Genomic DNA, 25,092 nt, shown 5'->3' on the forward strand with positions numbered 1-25,092 from the left:
GAAAAAGGAGAATGAAGAACAGAGCACCCTGTTTTCATCCTGAAAAATATGCAGCTAAAATAGGCTCACTCCTTCGTGTGGGATTTCCAGCAGCTGCACAGCCTGTTCTGCAAGGAGACTCTCCTCACTGAATGCATCACCGAAAAATAACAATATTCCTCAATTCCATTTCAGTTTGCACCCAGCTCAAGTGCAGCTGCACTGTACTAAATGAGCCCCCATCATCAATAAAAATCCTATCACCGCGGCACAAAGAATGACAACTTTTTTGGGGAAAAGAGCAATATTGATGCTTGTAATTCAGCATTAAGAAAATTAAGCCAGGCCCTTGATCATTCTCTCTACAGTGTGTTGCTGACAGACACTTATTATTATATTTTTATATTTTCCAGGTGCCTTTCCTCATTTCTACTCCTTTCAGAAGTCCTGTTAGCTTCAGAGGGCTGGCTTACTTAAGGGTGAGTGCAGCAAACATGAGAGTGTCTCTGGACTTCATTTAAAGTTTGCTGCTCAAGAGGCTGGAAACTTGCTGTGTCTTTGCTCTTCCCTCAAGTATTCCCAAAAGCTCAATCACAAGAGATCACTTGGGTTCTTGAAATGATATGTCTGTTGCCTACCAACCTTGAAGCAGAGAGGAGGGAAATTGAGGTCCTGACCTGTAAGTCCAAATCTGTATGGAAAAGGCAACTCAACACATGCCATCTATATTAGAATCTTGCCTGCTTATTTCAGTTTGTTGGTAAATTACATGTTCAGTGACTGCTGTCCTTGAAGTCTCTCCAAGTCTCTCTGGACCTCAGTGTTAACCTTTTGCCAGCCTGAAAGTGGACTGTTTATTTCTGCCCTTTGTTTTCCAGCTCTTTTAGCTGGTTCCTAATCCGTGGCAGACCTTTCTCTTTCACCTCAGGAGCACTTAGTTCCCACAATAACCCTCCTTGAAGGACTTTGCTGAATTCTTTGTGATAGTTCAGACAAGCGATAGCTGCAGTTTCCCTTCAGCCACTTCCTGCCAGACATCCAAGGAATTGTAGCAGGTGAGGTGTAAGTTCTCAGTCAGCCCCCAGCAGTGACGCTTTGTGGGGAATCTTGTCCCAGGGAAGAGCAGAGTTTAGGGGTTAAAAAGGTGAAGACACTACCAGAAAACATCAGGAGCCCTCTCAGCATCGTGGAATGTCTTGCTGGACAAGGAATACTTAGAGGGGTCCTAAATATTTTCCTTTTCTCTAATCAGTGGCATGGATTCACCTGCTTCCTAGGAAAAAGAACAGGACCAGGAGCCTGGAATGCCAAAGGAGAGCACACAGCCAGGAGCAACAGGCCTGGGAGCATGTCCTCAGCAGGCAGCACGACAAGGTGTGCACACACTTGGGTAATCTTTCCCCAAAGGAGCAAAATACTAATTTCTGAGAACCACAGGAATGGTGCTGTTGGCCTGAGCTATTTTTACAGATTCCAAAAGAATTTTCTCCATGCTTTCTCCTTCCAAAGGCATTCAGTCCAACCTCCCTGCCCCCCATTTTCTAACTGACAGGGCTCTTCTCAGGAAAGCAGGCAAGCATCGTCAAATGCTGCTATTTTTATAGCTTCTGTTCAGCTCTCTTAAAATTAATCATCATGCTGTACCATATTTTCTACACCTGCCAGACTGTAAACCTTTCCAAAAAAGCCAGGAAAACATTAAGCTTGGCATATACCTTGCCCTGTGACACTGTTGCTTGCAGATTAACAGTTTGTCAAGCAGCAGCATGAATAGGCAGGTACCACAGTCAACACTGAGGTTTCCAGCAGTAACTGTATGCAAAGCTTTCTACTCCATCTACCAGACTCCTTGCTCCAGTTAACCCATTATCACCTGCAGTCCTTTTCCTCAAGCTCCCAGTCAATCACAGAGGAAGGGTAGGAAGGACAAAGACAACTCTCCCATAATTTTCACTATCCAGAACAGTCAAAACATTTTCCATTTCTCCCTCCTGATCCTGCAGAAAGGATGGATAGAGAGGTATGAAGACCTTCTGGGATAAGCTGATGGAGATGGAATAGGCTGTACCCCTGTACCTCCCCCTTCCCATCCCCTAATTACTTCTTTCCTTTTGCTCCTGGTTTTGCTGGATCTGTACAGAAATTTGGCATCTCTCTCAGAACCATCCTTCATGTGTCTGGTAAAAATCAACAGGATTTGTAGAACTGCTTCCTTTTCAAGGCTGAGAATAACCACCTTCTGGCTTCTCCATTATGCTAGAATTTTTATCATGTTGTCAACATTTTAGTTTGGAGGAAACAAATCCTTATTTTCCCTGGAGATGCAGCTGGAACAAGTTGATAGAGAGGAGGATCTCAATTAAGAGACGTGTTCCTGACCCAGAGTATAAATCTATTTCAGGTGACAGAAGCAGTTCAGTGTTATCCAGCCTCTAACCCAAACAGCTTTTGTCTTCAAGCTATTCTCTGCTTCTCAGCTAATTCCAGCTGGGAGGTATAAAAATGACTGCCATTTGTTAACCCTCTTTGGGGTTAGCTTGTTCAGGCACCCATCTGTGAGCAGGGGATGTGGGACTGCAGATCAAACCAGTTTATTGCCTGGCACAGAATCACACAATCCTTCTGGTTGGAAAAGTCCTTTAAGTTCATCAAGTCCAACCATAACCTAACTCTACCAACCATTAACCCAACTCTACCCAGCCAGTGCTTAAACCACGTCCCTCAGCACCACATCTACACAGCTTTTAAATACCTCCAGGGATGGGGATTCAACCACCTCCCTGGGCAGCCTGTGCCAGTGATTTCTTCCCCTTTCAGGGAAGAAATTTCTTCTCATATCCAATCTGAACCTCCTCTGTGCAACTTCTTCAAAATATATGTTAAAATTTTTACTAGAATGCTAACTAGAAATATTTTCCTTTAATTAAGATACCATTACCCAGAGCCAAAGGCTTTGCTAATCTTACGAGCATGATGGTACTTGGTCTAAAAGCTCTCTTGAGCCCCCCTTCCTTCTAGGGCCTTATCCCATGGGACTCCTCCAAGCAGATCTTTGAAGAGTCCAAAGTCTGCTCTCCTGAAGTCCAGGGTTGTAATCTTCCTTTTCATTTTTGTCCCTCCCCTCAGGATCCTGAGCTCCATCTTGCGGGCACACCAGTCAAGGCTGTCTTTGACCTTCACATCCCCCATGAGCTCCTCCTTGCTGGTAAGTATGAGGTCTTGCTGAGCACCTCTACTTGTTGGTTCCTCTGTCATCTCTTGTATCTCAGGAAATTCTTTGATGCTCTCCAGGAACCTCCTGGACTGCTTATGTTTGGCTGTGTTGTCCCTCCAGAAGATAGCAGGGTGGACAAGTCCCCCACAAGGTCCAGGGGCACCTCTTTAGTTTGTTTGAAGGGCATCCAGGAGCAGAAAGCTCAGACATACGTGCCCCTCTGTGGACTAGTGAAATGGTGGTGTTAAATAAATTAAATCAATTAACAAAGTAGACTTGGAAGCTGCTTATTTTTCAATCAGAAATTCAAAGATGTGGTTGCACTTCCACCCCGCTGGAGGGAGGGGAAAAGCCACTGAGAGTGCTTAGAAAGTCCACATGAATTCATCTCAGTTTTGTTTTTATGGCCCCCTGAAAAGTAATTCAAAGACAGCAGGTTTTACTTTTACAGTTCTTCTCTGTATCTGAAGTGACACGGGTGGGAAGTGGCACAGCTGTGATGAGAATGAAGAGTATGGGAGACAGGGTCATCATCAAGTGTTTATGCTGCAAGTTGTAGATCTTTCCCTGTAAGAGGAGAATGGCTGGGAAGGCACGACAGCTGAATTTAAGTTAAAACCAGGAAATGTCAGTTTGGCTTTGAGGGGCCTTGATGCTGGGCTGCTTAGAACAAACAAAGGGAAGGACAAGTTTTTTGAGGAGAAAATATCAGGGTTCCCTTCCTTCCAGGCACTTTAGGGAATAGGTTCTTAATGAAAAGTTGCACATTTTGATCTCTGCTTTTCTGGTACTTCAGATAATCAAGTTCTGAGGTGGGGTTCACATATGTGAGTGTTGCAGAAAAAATGTTTTACAATGAGGTTAGTGAGACCCTGGCTCAGGTTGCCCAGAGAGGTGGTAGAAGCCCCATCCATGGAAACATACCAGGCCAGGTTAGATGGAGCTCTGAGCAACCTGATCTAGTTGAAGATGTCCCTTTTGGGAAGGAAGGATTTGGTAAGATACAACTATAACCAAACTTGCCTTGCTAAGGGGGAGGAAAAATTCCCCTTCCATCCCAGTGCCACAGGCCTCGAGTGTGACAATGGAGAACTGGAGGTGAGTGGTTTGCAGAATCTCCAGCTGACTGCAGGTACTTGTAAAGATTCTGGGAGAAGGGCTGAGGTAAGTGTGGTTTGGGATTCACATGGAGTATTCAGATCTCTTGCGAAGGATGTCAATCAGCAGGCACCAAGCAGAGTCACCCTGAGCATCCTGCAGCCAGTGTCACAAATACACTGCCAGGTATCCTTCTATTGCAGCCTGAGTGTCACTTCTAGTGGGCTAAAAACCCCAGTTTTGATTAAAAGCTCTTATCTAACCCAGCTCAGGGGAAACACAGATGATGAAAAGAGTTTCTAACTTTCGAGCACTCTGACAGATCCAGCAATAAGTGACAGAGTTTCCTCCTAAGGGTATTAGTAGAGGCTTTACACTGTGAATATATTCTGGTTTTAATGGCAATTATTTTATTACACTACGAAAGGCTAGAGAATCTGTTCAGTTTTAAATGTGGCTGCTTTGGACAAACTCAGTGTTTTCCATGAATAACAGCAAATCCCTTGATAAGGGCAACATTACAATGAAATTCATTACATCCTGAACGTGTCAGGGATTTCTGCTTTCCTTACGACATTTTGTCTTCTGACATAGTTTTCTTGGGGAGGAAAGATGGTTGTTTGCAAAAGAATTAGTTGTGACACTCCAAAGGTTAAGTTTCATTACCTGTTTGGTTAACATTCAGTCACACATCTTAATAATATTAAATAAATTCAGCTAAGATTAAACTAGACGAATCAGTGCTAATATGGTTTGAATTTGCATATTTTGTTTGCTTTATTTATTCAACCCTGCAACAAAATCCTAATGGAATTTGCCCTTCAAAAGGGCAAAATCTAGACTAGCACTGTTACAGTACAGAATTAGGATTCAAAAAGACACTTTTATTTTCCTTATTTATTACTATTTAGTGTTTAAATGAGATGTAATTGGATTATTATTAATGCAGGAACTAATTGTAAGTCATACTAAACATTTTCATGCATTTGCAAATTGTCTGCAACTGGCAGCAGACTGTGCTGAAAAAGAGGGAACTACTGATGTGGTTTTACTGCTGATTAATGTTTTCTAATTAAACAGATTTCTTTCTTTCAAAACATAACCCATTAGCATGCAGGAATGTGGGGATTTTCATAAAAACCCAATATGCATATATATTTTAAATGTAGCTATTTCCTTCCACAGTTACAGACACAGCATTCCTATAAATTCCAAGCTTGCAATTTATAATAATTACAAGAAATGTCTTTAAAAGAGACTGTTGCTCCATTCAACAGAGGCAGAAATGTACTGGATCCATAGAGTGTAAGATTTAAAGCATCAGGACTCTGCATAGATCCAAAGGTTCAACTTCCAAGATAAACTTGGAAAAGCAGGACTTTTGCTGTCTCTGTGACTCCTGCAAAGAGGAAGGATAAATTACTTGGCCTTGCCTGGTGCCACGTTTGTCACCAGTATAAGGTGGAACTGCTTGGAAAGGAGGTTCTCTCTGGTAAGGAGTTAAGGCTGGAAGATTTAATTCCCACAGGAAATATTGATTTGTTGATGTGTTCTGACATACAATCTGATTTCAGAAAAGCTTTTATCGCAGCATTTAATTTGCATTAATTGCATACTCAAATTAAAGAAGTGTATCTGGGCTTGTAGCAGTCTGTGAAGGAAGCCATGTGGTTTAATGGTTTGCTTGCAGCTTATTGCATTTGTTATTGGTATTGCTTTGAGGTTGGGTGGGGCTGGCAAAGAAAGGAAGGATTGTGGGCTGCTTTGGGCCAGCTGGAAGTCACTGGAGGAAGGAGGAGGAGAGCTCCTTCTGTCCTGCTCTTCCCAAAAACTGGAGAACTGGGGCAGGTTTCATGGAGGGGTTAAGCAGAGACAAAGGCTGCAGCAGGCACGGGGAGAGGTAGGAAAGAGGCTTTTCTGGTGCTGGAAAGAGGTGAAATGAAACACAGCTTGAAGAGCCCCCGGACAAATCCTGGCTTGAGGGAGTAAGAATTTCCCTACAGGGGTGCATCGAGCCAATGGAAGATGTACCTTCATTTTATTCTCTTCATTGGCATCTCTGGGTTTTCTGTTTTAGGAACATGCTGATTCTTATTTTTGTTCTGATGGAAGCTGATTTTCTACATCGCAGGCTCTTCTGTGTCTTGGGCGTGTTAACCTTGAAGCAAGATAAGACACCTTGAAGGTCTGGGCAGATGTGTTCAGTTTGGGGCCCCTCACTACAAGAAGGACACTGAGGGGCTGGAGTGTGTCCAGAGAAGGGTCTGGAGCACAAGTCTTAGAAGTGGCTAAGGGAGCTGGGGGTGTCCAGCCTGGAGAAGAGGAGGCTGAGGGGAGACCTTCTCGCTCTGCAACTGCCTGAGAGGAGGTTGGAGCTGGGGAGGTTGGTCTCTTCTCCCACGTAACTAGTGAGAGGAAGAGAGGAAATGGCCTCAAATTGCTCCAGAGGAAGTTCAGGTTGGATATTAGAAACAATTTCTTTACTGAAGGAGGGGTCAGGCACTGGAACAGGCTGCCCAGAGAAGTGGTGGAGTCACCATCCCTGGAGGTGTTCAGGAGACATGTGGATGTAGCACTCCAGGACACAGCCTAGTTGGTGTGGTGGGGTTGGGCTGATGGTGGGACTTGCTGAGCTTAGAGGTCTTGTCCAGGATCTCAGATGCTGAACTTGGTATATTTAGAAGAAAGCCTAAAGAGGTTTGATTCTGCACCAAATTACATCAACCAACATAATTCTTTTTATTCCTACTATTCATTTTTAAATAAGAAGCAAAAGGGATGAATATTCAGCAGAAATATTCCAATTGCAGTAAGAACGAAGACAGAGAAAGATGTTTTCTCATCATATTTTTAACTTTAAACCTGTTTTTTTACCCCAGGCCTGGGGTATTACCCTTAGTTTTTCTCTTCCCCAGCCTGCAGGGCACAAGAGAATTAATCTTATTCCACGTTGAATAAACAGATTTATCTTTACCTCTCTGGCTGGGGCACAGACTGGCTTTTATTTTTGTAACTGCAAGAATTGCACTTCATCCCAGTTGAAATAATCATCTCCATCTCCAACATGAGAACCCTTAGTTATAAGCTTATTAATTGATTCTGTCACTAATTAGAGTATGATTGTTGTTGCATGGCTTCAAATTAAAACTTAACTACTTTAATTTTTAAAAAAAAAATACACACAGATTGCATCTATTGCCATTTTGAACACAAATAGAAGCGAGATCTGAGTAACAATTAACAGCCTAATTAGCCTTTCAGCTCAGAATTGGGTGGAGATAGAACACATTAGGCACCAAGAGGTCTATGTGTGGTGTTTGGGTAGGGGTGGGAATCATTCAGGAGAACTGGCACCATGGGAAGAAGATGGCTACAGCACATTTGGTTTGTGGGGTAGTCAGGGGGTATCATGCAACTTCTTTGATGAAATGAGCTACAAAATGGAACATCTTGACAGGTTAACCTGCCTGGCTGTGTGTGTGTTTGTGCACAATATATCTGAGAAACCTAGATTTTTACTTGAACTTCTCTATTGGTTAGAACAGATTCTTGATTATTGACAAAAATCAGATCATTTAATGTTGTGATTCTGTGTTATAATAGTGTTAATCAATCTTAATTTACTGCCATTTCTAATCCCAGCAGACCCATAATTATGTGTACACTTAGCTGTAAGCTGTTGACCAAGTCTGGGCCTTAGAGTGGATCCGGCTGCACCCAGGCTCCTGAGAATCACAGGATCATGGAATGCCAGGTTGGAAGGGACCTCCAGGATCATCTGATCCAATCTCTCTAGGTAGTACTCTAGTTTCTATGAGATGATGGCTCAGCACCCTGTCAAGCTGGGACTTTAAACTGTCCAATGTGGGGGAATCCAGCACTTCCCTTGGGACACCATTCCAATGGTTGATTGTTCTCATGGTGACAAATTTACCTCTTGTGTCCAATCAGAATCTCCCCAGGAGCAGCTTGTGCCCATGACCCCTTGTCTTTTCCGTGGGACCCCTTGTAAATAGGGAGTCTCCATCTTGCATCCAACTGTGGAATATCTCTGTTCAGTTTCAGGAAGGTTTTAATTTACAATTTCTTAGTTTTATTTTAGTTTTTGCTACGTTCCCTTCAGCTCAAACCTGTGTAAATACAACAGTTACTGCTGGGAAGCCAGTGGAACACCTTGGTGGGTCTCTTCAGCCATGGAAATGGGTCAGTGTTCAGCCAGTCATTAATCTAATGAAGGGTATGATAACAGCAAGCAGGCACTGTGAGTCTCCAGCCATTCCCTTTCCTACCCCAAATCCCAGGACACTGCCCATTAGCTGTGTAATTCCATACTGGAGTGCTTATGTAAATGCAATAGCCTATTTTGTAAATCTGCTGGTCCCAGAAGGGCACAGATTGATGGTATTTGGTACCAAGTTCTCAGCTCAGCACTTGCAGAGCAGTTCTTCAATCTTTCTTGCCACTCTCTGTCTAGTCAGTTGGAAAAATCTGTCCTGAGAGTAACTGAAAATTGCCCCAGATTGTCACTGAGTGATTTGCAGAAACACCCTTTGCTGACAGGCCCAGTCCCTTTTCCATTTTACTGGCCATCAGCCTGCACTGAGGGAAAACACCAAACTCCTCAGCTGGAGACACCCAGATAATTGCTGTAGTTTATTCCAAAAAAATGATGTCTGTTTCTGTAGGTGATCTACAAGGTTACCAACAAATCCAGCCCATACATCACGTTTCAGTGGAACTGTGATGGCCTCACAAGGGCTGCTAAACTGTCTCCACGTTTCTTTTGCTGCAGCAACTCAAGTGGCAGGCTTCATTCTACTTTTCATACTGAAAAGTATATGTTTATTTTAGGACTACTGTAAGAGAACTAACCTTGCAACTGTTGGATGCACAGTCTCATCTGTCCTCCTCTTTTTATACGTGGCTCATACGTCCTGTTCATCTTCAAGAACCCACCAGGACATTTCTTCTGGATATCTCAGGTAGGAACAAGGCACATCCTCACTGAGCCAGGCTTGTTTGGGGATGCTGGGATAGATATTGTACAATTTGATGTACACAGGCCCTATTAAAGGCAAATACACACTTGTTGGTTTGGAGATCTAGTAGAATCAGTGTCTCCTGATTTCTTTGAATCCAAGTTTCCTGGTTACCAACACATTTGAAGTGTCCAGCAGCAAGAAAAGAGGTTTTAATCCTAATTTAAGTCTTAGATTTCTCCAATGGCTGATGTTTGTGAGATCATTTCCCAGACATTCTGCAACCATGCAACATGAGGATACAGCCTGAAAAATTACACTTAAAAGCATTACTTTTTAAAAAGGATCATGAAATCTGACAGAAAAACAAGTAACATTCTAATTCAGCTTCTCAGACAGACAAAACCTTCCTTGGGATCTAGAACTGGTCTTCCTGCTTTCTTTGGTATCATGATGGACTGCTGGAAGCAAAGGGCAAGGAGGGCAATGTCCTGAAGGTTTTTCCCTTGCCAGTTTCCTTGAGATAAAATTGAATTATGCCTGCCTTCCAGACACAGGTATTCTCTTCAGTTGGAGGATTTCATTCCTGCAAATTGCATTTCCACAGCTGAAGAAATGAAAGGAACCATCACTTCAGAAAAGCAGCTTCTGTATTAACAGTGGTATTAATAATTATATGAATAAGAACAAGAAGAAAGAAGAACAAGAGGAAGGAAGAAGAAACAAGAAAGAACAAGAAGGAGAAAGAAGAAGAAAAAGGAGAAAGAAGGAGGTGTGAAATATACATGGTTCATGCATTTCAGCATAATCAACCATTACAAATATCAACAGTTAATAATGGGGGAAAAATAAGTAAAACTCTAGAGAAGGCTGGAGGAATGTCCAGGTGTTTTCAGGCAGGAGTTATTTTTAAAATTAAATTAAACATCACCATTTCCATGTTCTTCCATGTTCCTTCCATTTTCTTGTTAGAAATCATAAGAAGGGTGCAAATTATGAGAAATTTTGAAAATTCACATGTATAAGGTGAAACTCTAGACCCAGGGTTCTTCACCTGGTGGAGCCAGATTGCTAAGCCCTTCTCTTTTATCAGGAAATGCAGCCCAGTCTGTGCTAGAAACAGCTTTGGATACCAGAGCTGGAGTGTGGCTCTGCTTGTAAAGACATTTTTTAGGTATTTCTTTCTTTATTCACCATGTGTGTTTATCAAAACCAATTTTAGCTATTTTTATATGCAACCTCCCTTATCATATAGAGGATGCTTAGGAACAGAAATCTAAAATTGATCTTTCTGCAGCTACATTCCATCTTTCCTTTGGAATTGTTCACATTCTGTTCTGTATAGCATCTGCTATTGACAGTCCTGTGTCTGGCATTACAAAATCAACAAATGTATTCCTGTTTATTTCGGTAACAACAACAGTTTCCAGTATGAGCTCCACATTTCTTCCTCTTGCAGGTGATGTCTGAAGCAGGAAAACCAGCCTGACTTTCAGATACTCAGCAGAGGCAGTGAACAAAATCCTCTCAGTCCTCTGCAGGAAGGAGCTTGGTGACGAATTCCCTAAGGAAAAAGGAACTGGGAATGTTATCCAGAAACCTCTAGTTCCCAGATACCTTAAGGAATGTGAATGAAAGATGATGTGGAAATAGCTGGAATTGCAAATCCTTGTGTCTGTTATATGTAACAGTTCAGTAAACATTTCCTCACCTGTTAAAAATGCAAATGTTGTCAGTTCCCAGAAGCATCTTGTGCAGTTTCATTTCTGCAGACTAAATGTATATCATGATATATATTAGTGGCCTGTGTTGGTTTTGTCTAGCAAACTATTCAGGTTCATATTTCTCAATTAAGAGGGGGAAAATGCCCCATTTCAAGAAAAGAAAAGGCCAAATCAACAGAGGTGCTGCTAAAGCAGGCAAGGTGTTGATGTGAGACGTGTGGGATGAGGTTTTAAAAGCCTGGCAGCAACACAAGTTTGACTTGATTTTTCACTCTCTGATCCTGCCAAAGGGAGCTCAGCCCCTCCCAGACCAGAATGGAGCAGGTAGGAAATGTACTGGAGACCCATGCTCTGTGTAAGGAGATGGCTGTGGAGTTGTGTTCCTGCAGGACTTTCATTCCATGTCCCCAAAAATACGGTTCTTCTTTCCCTTCCTAAGTTGCAAGGTCACCTTAAGCTCTGGAAAAGGCCTGAAGAGAAGGGGGAAAGATGAATGAGCAAGGAAGCCTCCCCTGTTGCTATAGGCTGGCTGTTTCCAAGCAGAATGCTATCAAAAGTAGTAATCATGTATATAAAAAAAGGCAAACAAGATCCTGCACTGGTCAGTCAGGTTCTTCTCTACCAGAAGCTTCAGCTCTGGGCCAAGAAAACACCATTGGAGCAAAGGACCATTTTGCCCTGATCCTTCCCAGACCCAAAGGTCAGAGAGCAGCTCCCACACCTTCTCTGCCTCCTCCCCAGGCTCTCAGGGCAAAGCCAACAGGTGATTATTTCTAAGCTAAATGTAGATTATTTTCTAATCTTAACAGGGTGCTGAGGGAGTGATCCAAGCTTTCTGCCTGGCTTTCAGAGGCCCAGTAGGAAGTCAAGCTCTACTGACCAGCAAGGTCTGTGTTTCTTTGAACATTTGTACCTAGTCTGGAAAGAAGAGAGTTGTGAACTGACAAATCCTCCATGGAACTATTTTCTCCAAACTATCAAGAACAGGTTCATCTACAAAAGACAGGAGATCTTGACAATGGGAGATGAAATTCTTGCGACAGCTGCCAGGTAGGGCACACTGGAAGGAACAACTGATACACTGATGGGATCTAAATGAGCTGCAAGTACTTGGGGGAACAACACTGTGAAGAGCTCAGGGAAAACCTCTGCCCAGTGATGAACAAAAAACAAACAAGATGTCCCAGTGCACTAAGGAGAGAACAGAAAGGCCTTTGGAAAATGCTGTAAGGCCACTGTGGAAGGCAGCGTGCGAGCTCACCTGGAACCAGGTGCTCAGTTTTATCACACCTATCCTTTTCAGGATGGATCAGAAAGAAAGAACAGGAGCTCTGAATGATGCTCAAAGATGTGACCTATTAAACTGAGCAGGAAAATGCTGCTGCTGAAGGTACATAAGTAGTGAGTGACTTTGTGCAGCTTTTCTCTGCCTTGCTGAGCAACCTTTGCTTTGAAACTTCCTTTTTACATAGAAACACACATCCCATACTTGCTCCAGATGAATTTTATCCTCTTTCCCCAGCTTCAAAAAACTTGGGTGGGGGGGCACAGGAGAAGGGCAGGAGAGAAATGAAAGCTGATCAGAGAGGGAGCTCATCAGGCTGTGATTCTTAATTCATAACAGGTAGGAGAGCAGGATCTCAGCAGGGCAGAAAAGGAACATTTCATCCTCTTGTTCCAGGCCTTGGCTGGGGAGAAAACCCAGTGGGCCAATTTGAGACTCAAGCCAATTTTTGGGGTACAATGGGCAATCTGGGGGTAAAAATGGGCAAATATAGGGTCAAAGTGGGCTGTTTAAGGGCAAAAATGGATGATTTGGGGGTTCAAATGGGCCTACTTAGTGTAAAATGCAGCAATTTGGGGTCAAGATGTAGGATGCAGGAGTCAAAAAAAGCCTGTTTAAAAGGTTAATGGGTGTTCCAAAGGCCAAACATGCAGAGGCTCCCAATCTTTGTGCATTTACCAGGGAGAAGAGGTATGTGGAGGGAAAAAACAGCCCTAAAGACTCCTTCCTTGTTTGGTTAATCAACGCTATGACCCATTTATAGTGATGGTTCATGGTCCTGTCTCAGGATAAGGAAAGTGTTCCCTGCCCATGCCAAAGGATAAGCCACAAAGGGCACCACTTTTAATTTACTTTAGTATCAGGTAGCTTTAAGTAGAATTTAATAAGGCATCTAAGTAGAATTTAACAAAGTATTTTCTTTTTCTCTTGGATTTACTGCTTGGCTAAATAGTTGGATTTAAAGAGCAAATAATTCTCTTCTGGGGTTGGGGGATAAAACCTGTGCTTCTCCTCCTGCTTTCCCACCAGGTCTTGGCTCAACTATTTATTACAGTGACAGGTATATTCATCAAGTGCTTGTGTGAACAAGTGTCACCCCCTGGGCCGTGCATGACAGTTGGTTGTGGGCACTGGGGCCACAGCCACGTGGCTGGGATGACATCCCTTCTGTGGCTGCAAAGAGCTCAACAGCTCCCAGTTCTTCTACAGCACATTTTACCTACACTTTTTCATTGCACATGAAATATTTGAAGTTTAGAGAAGTCAAACAGAGAAGCTTTGCACACCAGTAATAATTGCTCTGGTTGCTAAAACCGGGAGCAAGCCTGACAACATATTCCTAACATCTATCACCTCTAAAGTGCTTCTGTTTTGTCTCTTCCCTCCTCCTTTCTTTAGAGAGTTTCTGAAGAAAGGATGCTCTTAAGCAGTGCTCTGCTGTCTTCAACACAGAGGTAATCAGGAGAAGAACAAGAAATCTTCATCAAGGTGATGACAGTGAGCACAGCACTCAGACAAGTGAGCTCTTGGAGGGAAGTGTCTAGACTCTGCAGCAGGTGCAGACAATAAACCCTATTGGAATCTCTTTATAGAGCTGCTTGGTGAGGCAGCCTGCAGGAAAAGCAGGCAAAAGGTGACAAATCCCTGCTGTAAAAGTTTCAACACCATTTCTAGAGAGGGCAAGCATCAAAGTTTACAGCTCCCATGATGGCTTGTTCCGAGCAGACAAGCCCTTGAGATTATAGGAAAGCAGACACACCAGAGTTAGAAATGTATCTCTAGGAAGCACTGGTGCAGTGAGTAAAGGGAATGTTGCTTCCAGCAGGCTCCCAGGAGGAATCACACAGGGGCTCAGCAGCTTCTCCAAGGGCATCCCACCAACAGCAGGGAGCAGTGAACTTTCAGCAGTCTCCAAGAGTGCTCTGATGCAGGTGTCTCAGGCAGGATCTTCCTGCAGCAATAACTACCCAGCCAGACAGAGAAATGTGTCACCTACTCACGTAGCTACTGGGGTCCTCAGGTGCATCCAAGTAACAATCCAGGAGGAGGTGGGAAGAGGTTCCAGTGTTAAGCAACTTCAGGTGACCCTGCTCTGGCAGGGGGGGGTTGGACTAGATGATCTCCAGAGGTCCCTTCCAACCATGACAACTCTGTGACTCTGTAAGAGCTCTTCTCTCTTTCTGTGACTGTTATGTCATATGGAAAACTGAGTTAATTAGACTAACAATGACTGAGTACTCATTAAGGACTTCAATGAATTATTTTGAAATGTTTCATAATTCATAATTATGTGAGCTGGAAAATACCAACAAATCCTTCAGAATCTGGTTTATAATGCACCGTGTGTAATCCTACCTCAGCAAAGAGTTCTGGGACAACATTGAGCCACTTCTCATCCCTTAAATTTCTTTTTTCCCCCAGTAAACTTTTTTCCAGTGGTTGAAGAGATCTAGTTCTTAATTAGTACACCAGTAGGGATTTTGCAGGTGAGACTTAGGCAATTCACACATCTGTCTTCTTCAGGAAGGTTATTAGACTAGAGCAGAGATCCATTTGTCTCCTTTTGCAGGCTTCTGACAAGCCATTCCTGGCTCCTTAGGGGAGGGGGGAACTGGGATCCAGGCAGAAAAACTGCCCCTGTGTGAGGGAAGGAACACACCTGCAACTGAACTGAACTGAAACTGAAACAACCAGGCAAACTCCAAGTGTCAACAATTCATAAAGCACAGGGAGTCCTTGAGGAAAAGGAGCAAAGAACCTCCCCTTTGTAGGCCAGGTATAAACATGATGGCTCCACCTTGAAACTGGGCTTCTGGGATGCATCTCTTCTAATCACTTGCTATGAATTAAATGCCTCAACATGCCAAGTTCACTCAAATCCCTCATTCCTCAGGAGGAACTGTCTCACTCTCAATGCCATGTGCAAGTTTTCAACCCACCCTAACTCAGGATTTGGTGCATGATTCTGCCCCTCCTACAGCTCTTTGATCAGCTTTTGTTTACAGGCTGGTTTTCTGCCCCAGTGGCAACTCAACTTTAAGTCAATTAATGATTATCAGTATTAATGCAGCTTCAATTCTTATCCCTAAAGAAATGTATTTCTAGCACTGCAATTCCCAAGCCTGGGTTGTATTTTCCAGGCCACCTTTCCTCTTTTCTCCTCCTAGGGCACTCCCTGTAAAATACTGCAGGGCAATTACCACAAGAGGAAAGGAATAGTCATGTAAAATAATGTCATGAAAACCTGCTCCGTAGCTGGCTGGATTGTATCCACTATCAGAAAAAAAATGCCTAGACCTGATACGATGATCAGCAGGCATTGAAAGGAGTGAGTTTTGTGCTGATTGGACATCTGGAAGTGTCCTTCTGGTCATTAAATCACAGTGGAGGAACTTTTGGAGGAGCAGAAAGTACCTTGATCCTTGCCTGACCTATTCCATGAGGGCTCTAGATTTATTGCAGGTTGCCAGGTGACCTTCTTCTGCTTGGTCATTGAAGCCACTTGATGTGAAGCTTTTATCTGCTGGGGGAAGGTTGTTGACCACCATTTATTTCAGTGAAGAGGTTTTTTTCTGTCACTTTTAGTCATAGCTGCATAAATGCTGTGATGAGAAGAGTAGGAAACTTGCTATCTTGAAGTGGCAACTGTTATTTTATCCCCTGGAGCAAACTGTCAGGAGCCCTAAAGGTCTTCTATGAAACTGCAAATCCAGCACCATGGTGCCTGAATTCTAATTTTAGATGCTCCTGTCAGAAAGCTGGGCTTTGGGAAGTTACTTTCATTTGACTGACTTAGTCCTGAGTTTTCCAGCTGACTCTCCAGGGTGTTGGCCACACAGGGGAGTCTTTGAGAGGTCTTTGGGAGCCACCAGTGGGTGCTTGTGTCTTCCCAGCAGGGACCTGCTTCTACGTCCCCTGCTTTAGCTACAGCAACAGCCACAAAAATGCATTATGGAACTCAGAGAAGTTCTACAATTAAATAAAATCGGATGATCTTCAAGGCCCCTTCCAACCCCAACCATTCCATTATTTTTTTCCCCTATGAATTTGCAAATCTGATCATTTCTAGATGGACATAAATCCTTGCATGAGATTCTGAGTGACCTGTTAGAAGCTGCAGCCTAAAGTGGCTCTGTTTGGTTCATAAAGGTTGTCTGCATATTCATTTATATAAAAAATAGAATTCTAAATATGAGAATATGACACCTTGATCTATGCTTTTTCTGCAGGGTATTTTAACTTCTTCAATAAAACTTCATTAAGATATCAACAAGCAGGTGCATACACATGTATATTCAGAAAGATTAAAGTAAGATCCTTACTTGAGTTGCAGCAGTTTCAGCTGGAAAATATTTTAAAATAGTAAAAAATTAAAGTTCTCTCCTTTTCTACTTCCTGCTTCTGTAATGCAGCAGCTCCTGTGTTTCTAATCAGCTTGGCAATTCACCACCACCCCCCATTTCCCTCAGGACCAATTAAGAAAGTCATCAAAAAGTGTAGTGACTTTAATTAGCCAGTTACTCAGCATGTTTTTATCATTAGCCTGCTCTGGAACCACCACCCTCCTCACAACTCTCACATTGGAGGAAAGAAGCTGGAGATATTGACCATATTTAATCAGCAATTTCAAAGCCACCTGGATTTAACCTGAGCTCTTCCCCTTCCCTGAAACCCTAGCTGGAAATTTGGAACTGTCCCTGGGACATCTCAAGGACCTCTCAGGGAGATGGCATCAAAATCAAGATTGATTTAAGAAGTGTTATGAAGAAATGTCTCTATGTTGACTTCTTGAATCAACTCCAAGATGAAGCCAATTTCCTTGATGGCAAGAAAGACAGGACTCCTGTGTGTATGAAACAGGAGATTATTTAATTTCTTGGTAACTGCTGATCAAACTGCCTTTTCCCTTTGTAAGCTCCAAGAGTAGAGCAGCATCTGAGATACCTAAAGATCAGTGAATATCTCTCACTAAAGCAAATATTCCAAAGAAAGCTTTTCCCTTGCACTTCCCTAGGATTCCATCTACCTGCCTCAAATCTATCTCAGGTTCTTCACTGCTTTTAAAAAATGCAGGAGGGACATCCAGGATCTGCCACATCCCTAACCTGTGTTCAGGAAACAGGATTCCCTTCTGCAGACTCCTCACAAGGAATCCATCTGGAATTTCAGTTGCACTGGAAGAGAAAAAAGCAGAATGAACATCTGTTTCTCCCAGCACTTCAATCAGTTCTCCTGTCCCATCCTGTCTGTCAAAGCATGAAGCCCAGAATATATTAGCACAGCATTAATGATGGTTGAGATCCTCCAACATATTTCAGTATCTTGCTGTCACCAATGTGGCAATCAGTGTCATCCTCCTGCAAAAATCCTTGTGTAGCAAAAGCTGGAGGCATAAACGTGGTAAGACTCTCATGATTTCTGAAGGGAAATTACTACAATTGAAGATATAAATCATGTTTATAGAAAGGGGGGGGGGGGAAATACATGAATAGATCACTTCTCCAGTGCTGATTGCAAGAGTGTGCAATGGTCTGGTGGTGTGACACCAGATCAAAGCTGACGAGCTGCTCCTGCAGCACTGCTGGAAACACTCAACACTGTGTGCCAGTTCCATCCCATATCTATAAATACTAAAGCACAAACTTGCCTGGACTGAAAATCACCTCAAAATAGAGGATAAAACTATTGTTTTCTCATGCCCAGTACTTCAGATTCAGTTGTGCTGGACATGTCTAATTGTCTGTTGGTTCCTGCTCATGCTAAGGGTCTCTGCAATATCCAGAAACCAGGCCCTGAAAAAGCTGCCACTTTCAATATGATGGAAGTTACCAGATCTTAAGTCCATGTGGTTTAAATAATAATAATAATCACCATCATCATCACCATCATCCCAACCCCCCCTACAATCACTTAACACCCACTAACAATTTCACATATGAAAATCTTAAAATCTCTTTTCTCCCCTCCCTTTCTTCCCCTGCCTCTTTCTCCCCCCTCTTTCCTTCTCCCCTCCTCTCCCTCTCTCTTTCCCCCCTTGCTTTTCCTTCTGCCTTTCAAGAACTTGAAGACTTTTTAAGATGGAAAGCCTTGAAGGCTTAAGATGCAAGAACAGGCCAGCAGACAACTGGCTGTCCCACTGCAACTCTGAAATTGCCTGACTTTTGCTTCCTAACATCTGAAGGCTCCAAAACAGCAGGACTCCATCACACCTAGCAAGGTAACATCCTCTTGCTCTGAAGAAAACTAACTCCATCCCAGCCAGACCCTGGATATAAACATTTAATTTATTAAAATAATGTAGAGGGATTCTAAAAATTGTTTTCCTAAACATCCCCTGAGTCTGCACGAATCCTGGAAGAGATTCCTCACTCAATTAGTATGAGAAGCTTTTCTCAATCTCCATCTAACCTGGATACAAAGTCCAAATTGTTGGTGGTGGCTTCTTGGCATATGTGGAGGCCACGACAGCAGCTGAGATCAACTTGAGCTTTGACTTCCTGGCAAAGAGCTGTTAAAAATACCTTATTAAGCACATTTGAGTGAGGTAGTGCAACAAGCTCTGCACATTATCCTCTCTACTCCCCAGTGCCTTAAAACAGCAATTAGAAGCTGATGAGAAACGTCCAGGAACAACAGGAGTTAAAGATCAATTAGGAACCCATGCAGCTAGGAAGATTAAATATTTATTAAAATAACAACAACCTTTCAAATAATAGTTCAAACTTCATTACTGGAATCCATTCTGAAACTTCTATTTTCTGCCTCACTTCACTGTAATTGCAAACTACAACAGTGACAGTGAGTGTTCCCTCCTCAAGTACATTAAAACATAAAGCTTTTACATTCCAGTGACAGAGATTTTGGGCACAGAGTAGAACAGCCTTATTTTGCTTCATTTGCCTGCACATTCCTAACATTCCTTTATAGTGTCAAATGACAAAAAAACCCCAACACCCCCATTTAGGTAAATTTCACTGGAGCTGTTGACTATTCCAATGGCCACAGGTTCTTGTCTCCATCTCCAGCAACAACCCATTGTTGCTCAAAGACAGAACTCAAAGGTCTACCCTGACTCAGTTAAAATGGCAATTGAATTGGCCTTTAATATCATATCATACACAACATCATATTGAAGTTATCTATGTCTAAAGGTGTCTACAGGATTTGGTTTCACCTCTGTACCCAACCATTCTACCCCTCATCTTTCTAACCCAGTGAGTTTCTCCTGCTGGATCTTCACCTCAGGAAAGAGATGTTAATATCCTGCTCCTGCTCCCCCATGTTCTGAACTTCTTTCTCTCTGGGGGTTCCAGGCATGATTATAAGAAAAACAGTTTAACTCTCCAATTAGGAAAGCATCTCCTTGGTAATTCCCTCCTGGCCAAATGACTTCCTCTCACACCAGGGAATTCAACATCTAACAGCACAACTGAGCTTCAGGAACTTCCCTGTCCAGCCAAAAAAGCCTGCTTTGCTGCCTGATTTTCCCAGACCTGTTGGGATTTATAATCCTTTGCTCCCTCTTTTGCTTCTAGATCCAAGAAAAAGAAGGTAGAACACATGGTGGAATGAAACATGGGGCAGTTGTTACCTTTGTGTAGGTAAAAGCAGGTGCCACAATGATGGGTCTGGAGTTGAATTACAGGATAAATGTGCAGGAAGTTCATGGGGTCACTCCTTTTCTTTCTTTTTCACCTACAATCACATCATAAAATAGAGAGAACACCACCATTCAAAGGCCAGAGCTAACATAATAGGATAGGAAGTTATCTTCATTTACTTACTCCATTTTCCTGTTGTGAGGGGATTTTGGGGCTGGACTTGCAACAAATAGAACATGTATCTTCTTTCTGCTAAAAAGATGTAACTGTGATTCAAGGTAATTAATTTAAAAGCCTGATGAGGTTAACATTTCAAGCAGGTTCCTGCCATTTCTGCTTCTTCTGGCTTCACTGAGAGGAACTAAAATTGTGGCAGGTGACTCATAAAGTGAGTTGACCTGCCAGGGTAGAGCAGATACCCTGAAATGCCCATTTAGCTTTAAATTTGAACTTAATTTTATCTAAAAAGTCCTTTAAATTCTATGCTAAAGGTACATACCTATTGCTGGATATGCTGTGCAGGACAAACTGCTGATGTAGAAGGATTTATGGACACACAACATGGAGAGCAGTCCTTCCATTTGGGCTCCTCTTATTTTCTATTCCACTACCATCTCCAATCATCAGCTCTCTCTAATGGTTTCAGTTCAAATTCCTGTTCAGCTTGTGTGTCCTTTTTGGATTCAGTTTTTCTAATCCTTTTTGAAAAGGAGAGGATGGAAAAAGAAGCTCAGTGTACACCTCCCACAGAACTCTTTGCAGGGAAAAACAATCAGGGAGAAACATCTCTTAAAGCCTAAATTGGAAATCAGTATTAAAATTAAGTTTTAATCAGTACTAACAATTGTTCTATTGATTAAAATAGTACATTGGGAAAGTCTTGGCTGCAAAAGTACCTTGATCCACCTCAGGATGGTGGCTGAAAGCAAAGAAAACTGCCAAAGAAATAACTCCTGTGGCAGTGTCCAAGCTCAGAGCCACAGTCTGTATAGTTTTGAAGGTGTTTTTGACCCAAGGAGCCTGCTTTTTTTAATATTGATGATTATTCTTCCCATTTATATAGCTCTTTTGAAAATTGTATTACTTTCCTCGCCACTGGAATCATATATTTAATTGTAGTTGGCTTGGATAGAAGCAGCAAAACAAACAACTGAAGGGAAAAACTGATGTACAGTCAAGGAAACTTGAAGCCACCTTCTGCAGTTAGCAGCACGTAACTTGGGTTGTCACCAAACTTGGAACCAAAGGCCTGAGCACCAGGGATGGCAAGTGAATAACCCAGCTGACTGGGGGTGGTTTGTCAGGCACTGCCATTAAGCCAGAGGCCCTTGGTGATGAAACTGTGTCATTTTCTCTTTCTGGTGGAGATTTTTTTTTTAGCTCCTTGAAACACATGCCTTTAATTGCTCTGAACAGTGGGGCCTCAACATCATTCTGATGACTACTGAGCTGTTAAATTGATCTGAGCACTGAGAATATGGATATGTTCTTAAATCAACCCACTGGCAAACTCCTTTTGCCTTAATGCTTTCCCATTACCCTTAATTAAATCCTTTTCTTAGCCATTGGCTCCCAAATTATATCACTAACCTCTCCCTCTCTCTCATTGTGGTAGCTCCTCAAAAATTTACAGAAATTAATGGCTCCTCAAGCTTTTCAACACTTTGGGCAAAATTCCCCCCATGTATTTTCAGTGGGAACAGATGGGAGAGGCACCAGGAATGAACTTGGCTCCTAGGCATTTCTGAGTGACCTGAGGACCCCACTATTTATACATCCTTGTTTCCCAGATCTGCTTTCTCCAGCAAGGGTGAGGAAAGATCAAGAAGCAAACCCCAAATCCTCCATTCCCACGTTCCCAGCTCCCAGAGGCAGTGATGAGAAGGCTGCCACAGACCAGGGACACTCCTAAACTTGTGTGCTTGGTTGGCTCAAACATCTCTTTATCTAAATATATTTAACAGTCCTTCCCTACAGACATTTTTACCACCTGGCGTGTGTGTTGGAACTGAGTTACTACTGCCTTATTTTAGTTTTATGCCTTTGTAATGGCATTAAAAGCAACACTTACCATAAAAGTGAGGGTAAATTCCCTTTTCTGTAATCGTGCTGTTCAGAAGGGTGGGAAGGATCTGAGTATGAAGGAAAAACTGCACAAACGAGCAGCCTCCTCTACAAGGTTAAATTAGCTCTTCCTTTGTTGTTTTTTCCCCCCTAAATTGCATCTCACTCACAACATCTTGAAAAATACCAAGAAAATACAAACAAACCCAGACCCCAAACCCAAGACAGTTTCTCATGAAACTGGCACATTTTTGTGCTTTTCACTATTTACAGCAAACAACTATTGCAGGAAGAAAAGTTTCAGCAGCAAAACTTTCAACAGAGGAGCTGAAAATGAACAAAATGCTGCAAATAATTCAGAATGGAACACTTGTCTGGGGAAGTTCCCAGCAGTTTGAAACCCTCACAAGCTCATGGGCCATAGATCCTGAGTCTAACCATATTGGTTAATAGATGGGAATAAATATGGGATATAAAAAGGGATCTTTGATAGGCACATAATGGTTTGGTCTCACCATTAGCATCTGCATGGATTTAGAATCATTGGATCGTTTGGGTTGGAAAGGACCTTTTCAGTCCCAGCCCCCTGCATGGGCAGGGACACCTCCCACCAGTCCAGGCTGCTCCAAGCTCAGTCCTTCAACACTTCCAGGGATGGGGCAATTCTCTGCCATGTTTTCAAACTAGATATTAAGAAATACCTACTTGGTGGACTTCCACCATCATAAAATTCATGCTACAAATGGAAGCACACCTAAACAAATGCACAAATGTCACAAAAGGGGTAACAACTTAAGAGCTGAAAAGAAACTGGAGCTCTTGTCTCCTTCCGTATTTCATGTTTACAAAATGATCCAAACATTTCCTTGTCACTATCACTGAAGGACTTGGCAGGATGAGATCCCTGTCTAGGTGCAAAGAGACATCCCTGGAAATCCTGCAACACATCAAGGAGGGAGGTGAAAGCCAGGAGCAAATGGTAGCTCTGAAGCATAAGCTTTGTGGCTTGGTTTGGGTTTTTAATTCTTAAGAAAAACACAAACCTTTCTGAGTGTGAAATAGATGAGGACTTCATGCCCTTAACAAATGAATGAGTGTGAGAGAAATGGAAACCAGGCCTGAGGGAAAGTTTGATCCCTGGTTCTTAATAGATACACAGAATAATCAGCCCGAGTCTGTTGGAGAAGAGAGATGTGTGGCACAGCAATTACAGACAGCAGGGAAAATGGAAAGAAATTACATTCAGGGGAGTGTGAAATGTGAAAGGCAGAGAAATAAATTAGATGTTGTATGACCTCTAGTGTAATATGTGGAGAACTAATACATTTAACCTAGTTGTAATCATGTCAGAGCTCGACTGCATTAGGAACTTTTTCATTTAAATGTTCCTCTCTGTGGCTTCTCTGCTCAACTTTTCTAAATGGAAAAGAATACAGCAACACAGGCAGCTCCAGAGCTGCCTCTGGACAGGGAGGCCACTGAAAGTTTGGACTCTAAATTAGCTCCTCCAAGCTGGGACTGAGTATCAGGGTGCCTGGAGGTTTCTCGAGGCTTTCAGAAGACAATCTACCTGCTGCAAGCTCAGCTTCCTTGTCACAGCCAGTAAGAAGGAAGTTCACTTCCTTCACTTCACTTCACTTCACTTCACTTTCACTGCAGAGTGAAAGTTACCCATGTGGAAATACTGGCATCAGGATCAGAAAAGGGGAAGGAGTGGTTTAAGTTGCTTGAAGCTGGGATTGGGAAGCCCTAGTTATGATGACACTACTTCAAGGAAAGCATGGATTTGGGCTGCCACCTGCCTTAAGAAAGGGCCTAAAATGGTACAAGCTCTGACTAGAGAGAAGAAAAAGACTTTGGGAAGCATCTTCCTCTGAATGTCTCCCAAGTCTGCCTGATACCTGATTCGAGTGTTCCAAGAGCTTGTGTCCATTACTCTTTGTCCCAACCATCACAGACTTGGAAAACAGTGTCCTCCTCTTTTTTTTTTGCTACCTCTGGTGACCACTGAGCTGTATCTGAAAGACAAGCTGAGAGCCAGAAATGGTTTTCTGTATGGTTCCCTGTATTACAGATGGGAAATAAATACAGTTTAGACATGTCTAATTTCCTTCAGACTGAGCTGCAGGATGCTGAGCAGCTTCACCTGAGGAAGCTGAGGAAAGCACTTGACCTGGTGAGGAAGGGAGAGAGAACATCCCGTGGGGAGCTCAGAGGCCTTGGGATTTTTCAATTAAGAGAGGATGGGAAAGGTAATTCTTATTTTTCTTTTCCCCAGGGAGGCTGAATATTGATGAGAGTTAATAATGTCTTTTTTCTTTAATCGTATGACTATTAATAACCAAAACTGACACAGGAACAAAGAGCTGCTTCGTGTGCTCCTTGCTGTGCTGACCCTATAATGACAAGAAATCTGGTAGAATAACTCAAAACTTGGCTTTCATGTGGGCATTTTCATATTTCATTCAACATTCTGAGATGACCACTAGGAGAAATGTCTGGAAGAGGGTTTGTTTTTGTCCCTCCAGTACAGTCCCTGATCAAGTGTATATGAGGTAGGGCTGAATACAACTCAAATTTTGGAGTGATCTGGGAATATTAAACTCTTTTTAATCAATTTTCTGAAAGCCAGATACACACTTTTTCCAGCCTGTATAATATAATTATAAACTTTGCCACAGTCTTTAATTAGGATTGGCTGATGAATACTTCAGGACTTTCCTCTTTGCTGGTCCAGCCAACTGTTTGGCTCCAGGTAGGCTCTGAACTGCTGCATAAACCAGACAAACTGACTGGAACACCAAAGTTCCTCACTGTGTGGGTGATCAAATCCTGGCACAGGTTGGGTTGTGCAGTCTCCATCCTTGGGGATATCCAAGCAGACACAGTCTTGGCTGATTTGCTCTAGTTCAAATGTGGCTTCTTGAAAGATTTGTCAATAAATCCTTAAGGAGGGAGGTACAGGATTGACAGGGGGGATAAATATTTACTGTGATTCCACCAGGATTTACATAGGACATGTGTGAAGGATAAAATGAGTCCAGTGCTGAAAAACAACGAGCAGTGCCAAGAGGACTTGTCTGCCTTCCAGCCCCTACGATGGAAAGTAACTCTCTCCATTACCAACTTGGCACAAGGACTCGTGTTT

Source organism: Apus apus, chromosome 7 (genome assembly GCF_020740795.1).
Source record: "Apus apus isolate bApuApu2 chromosome 7, bApuApu2.pri.cur, whole genome shotgun sequence".
Lineage (NCBI taxonomy): Eukaryota > Metazoa > Chordata > Aves > Apodiformes > Apodidae > Apus > Apus apus.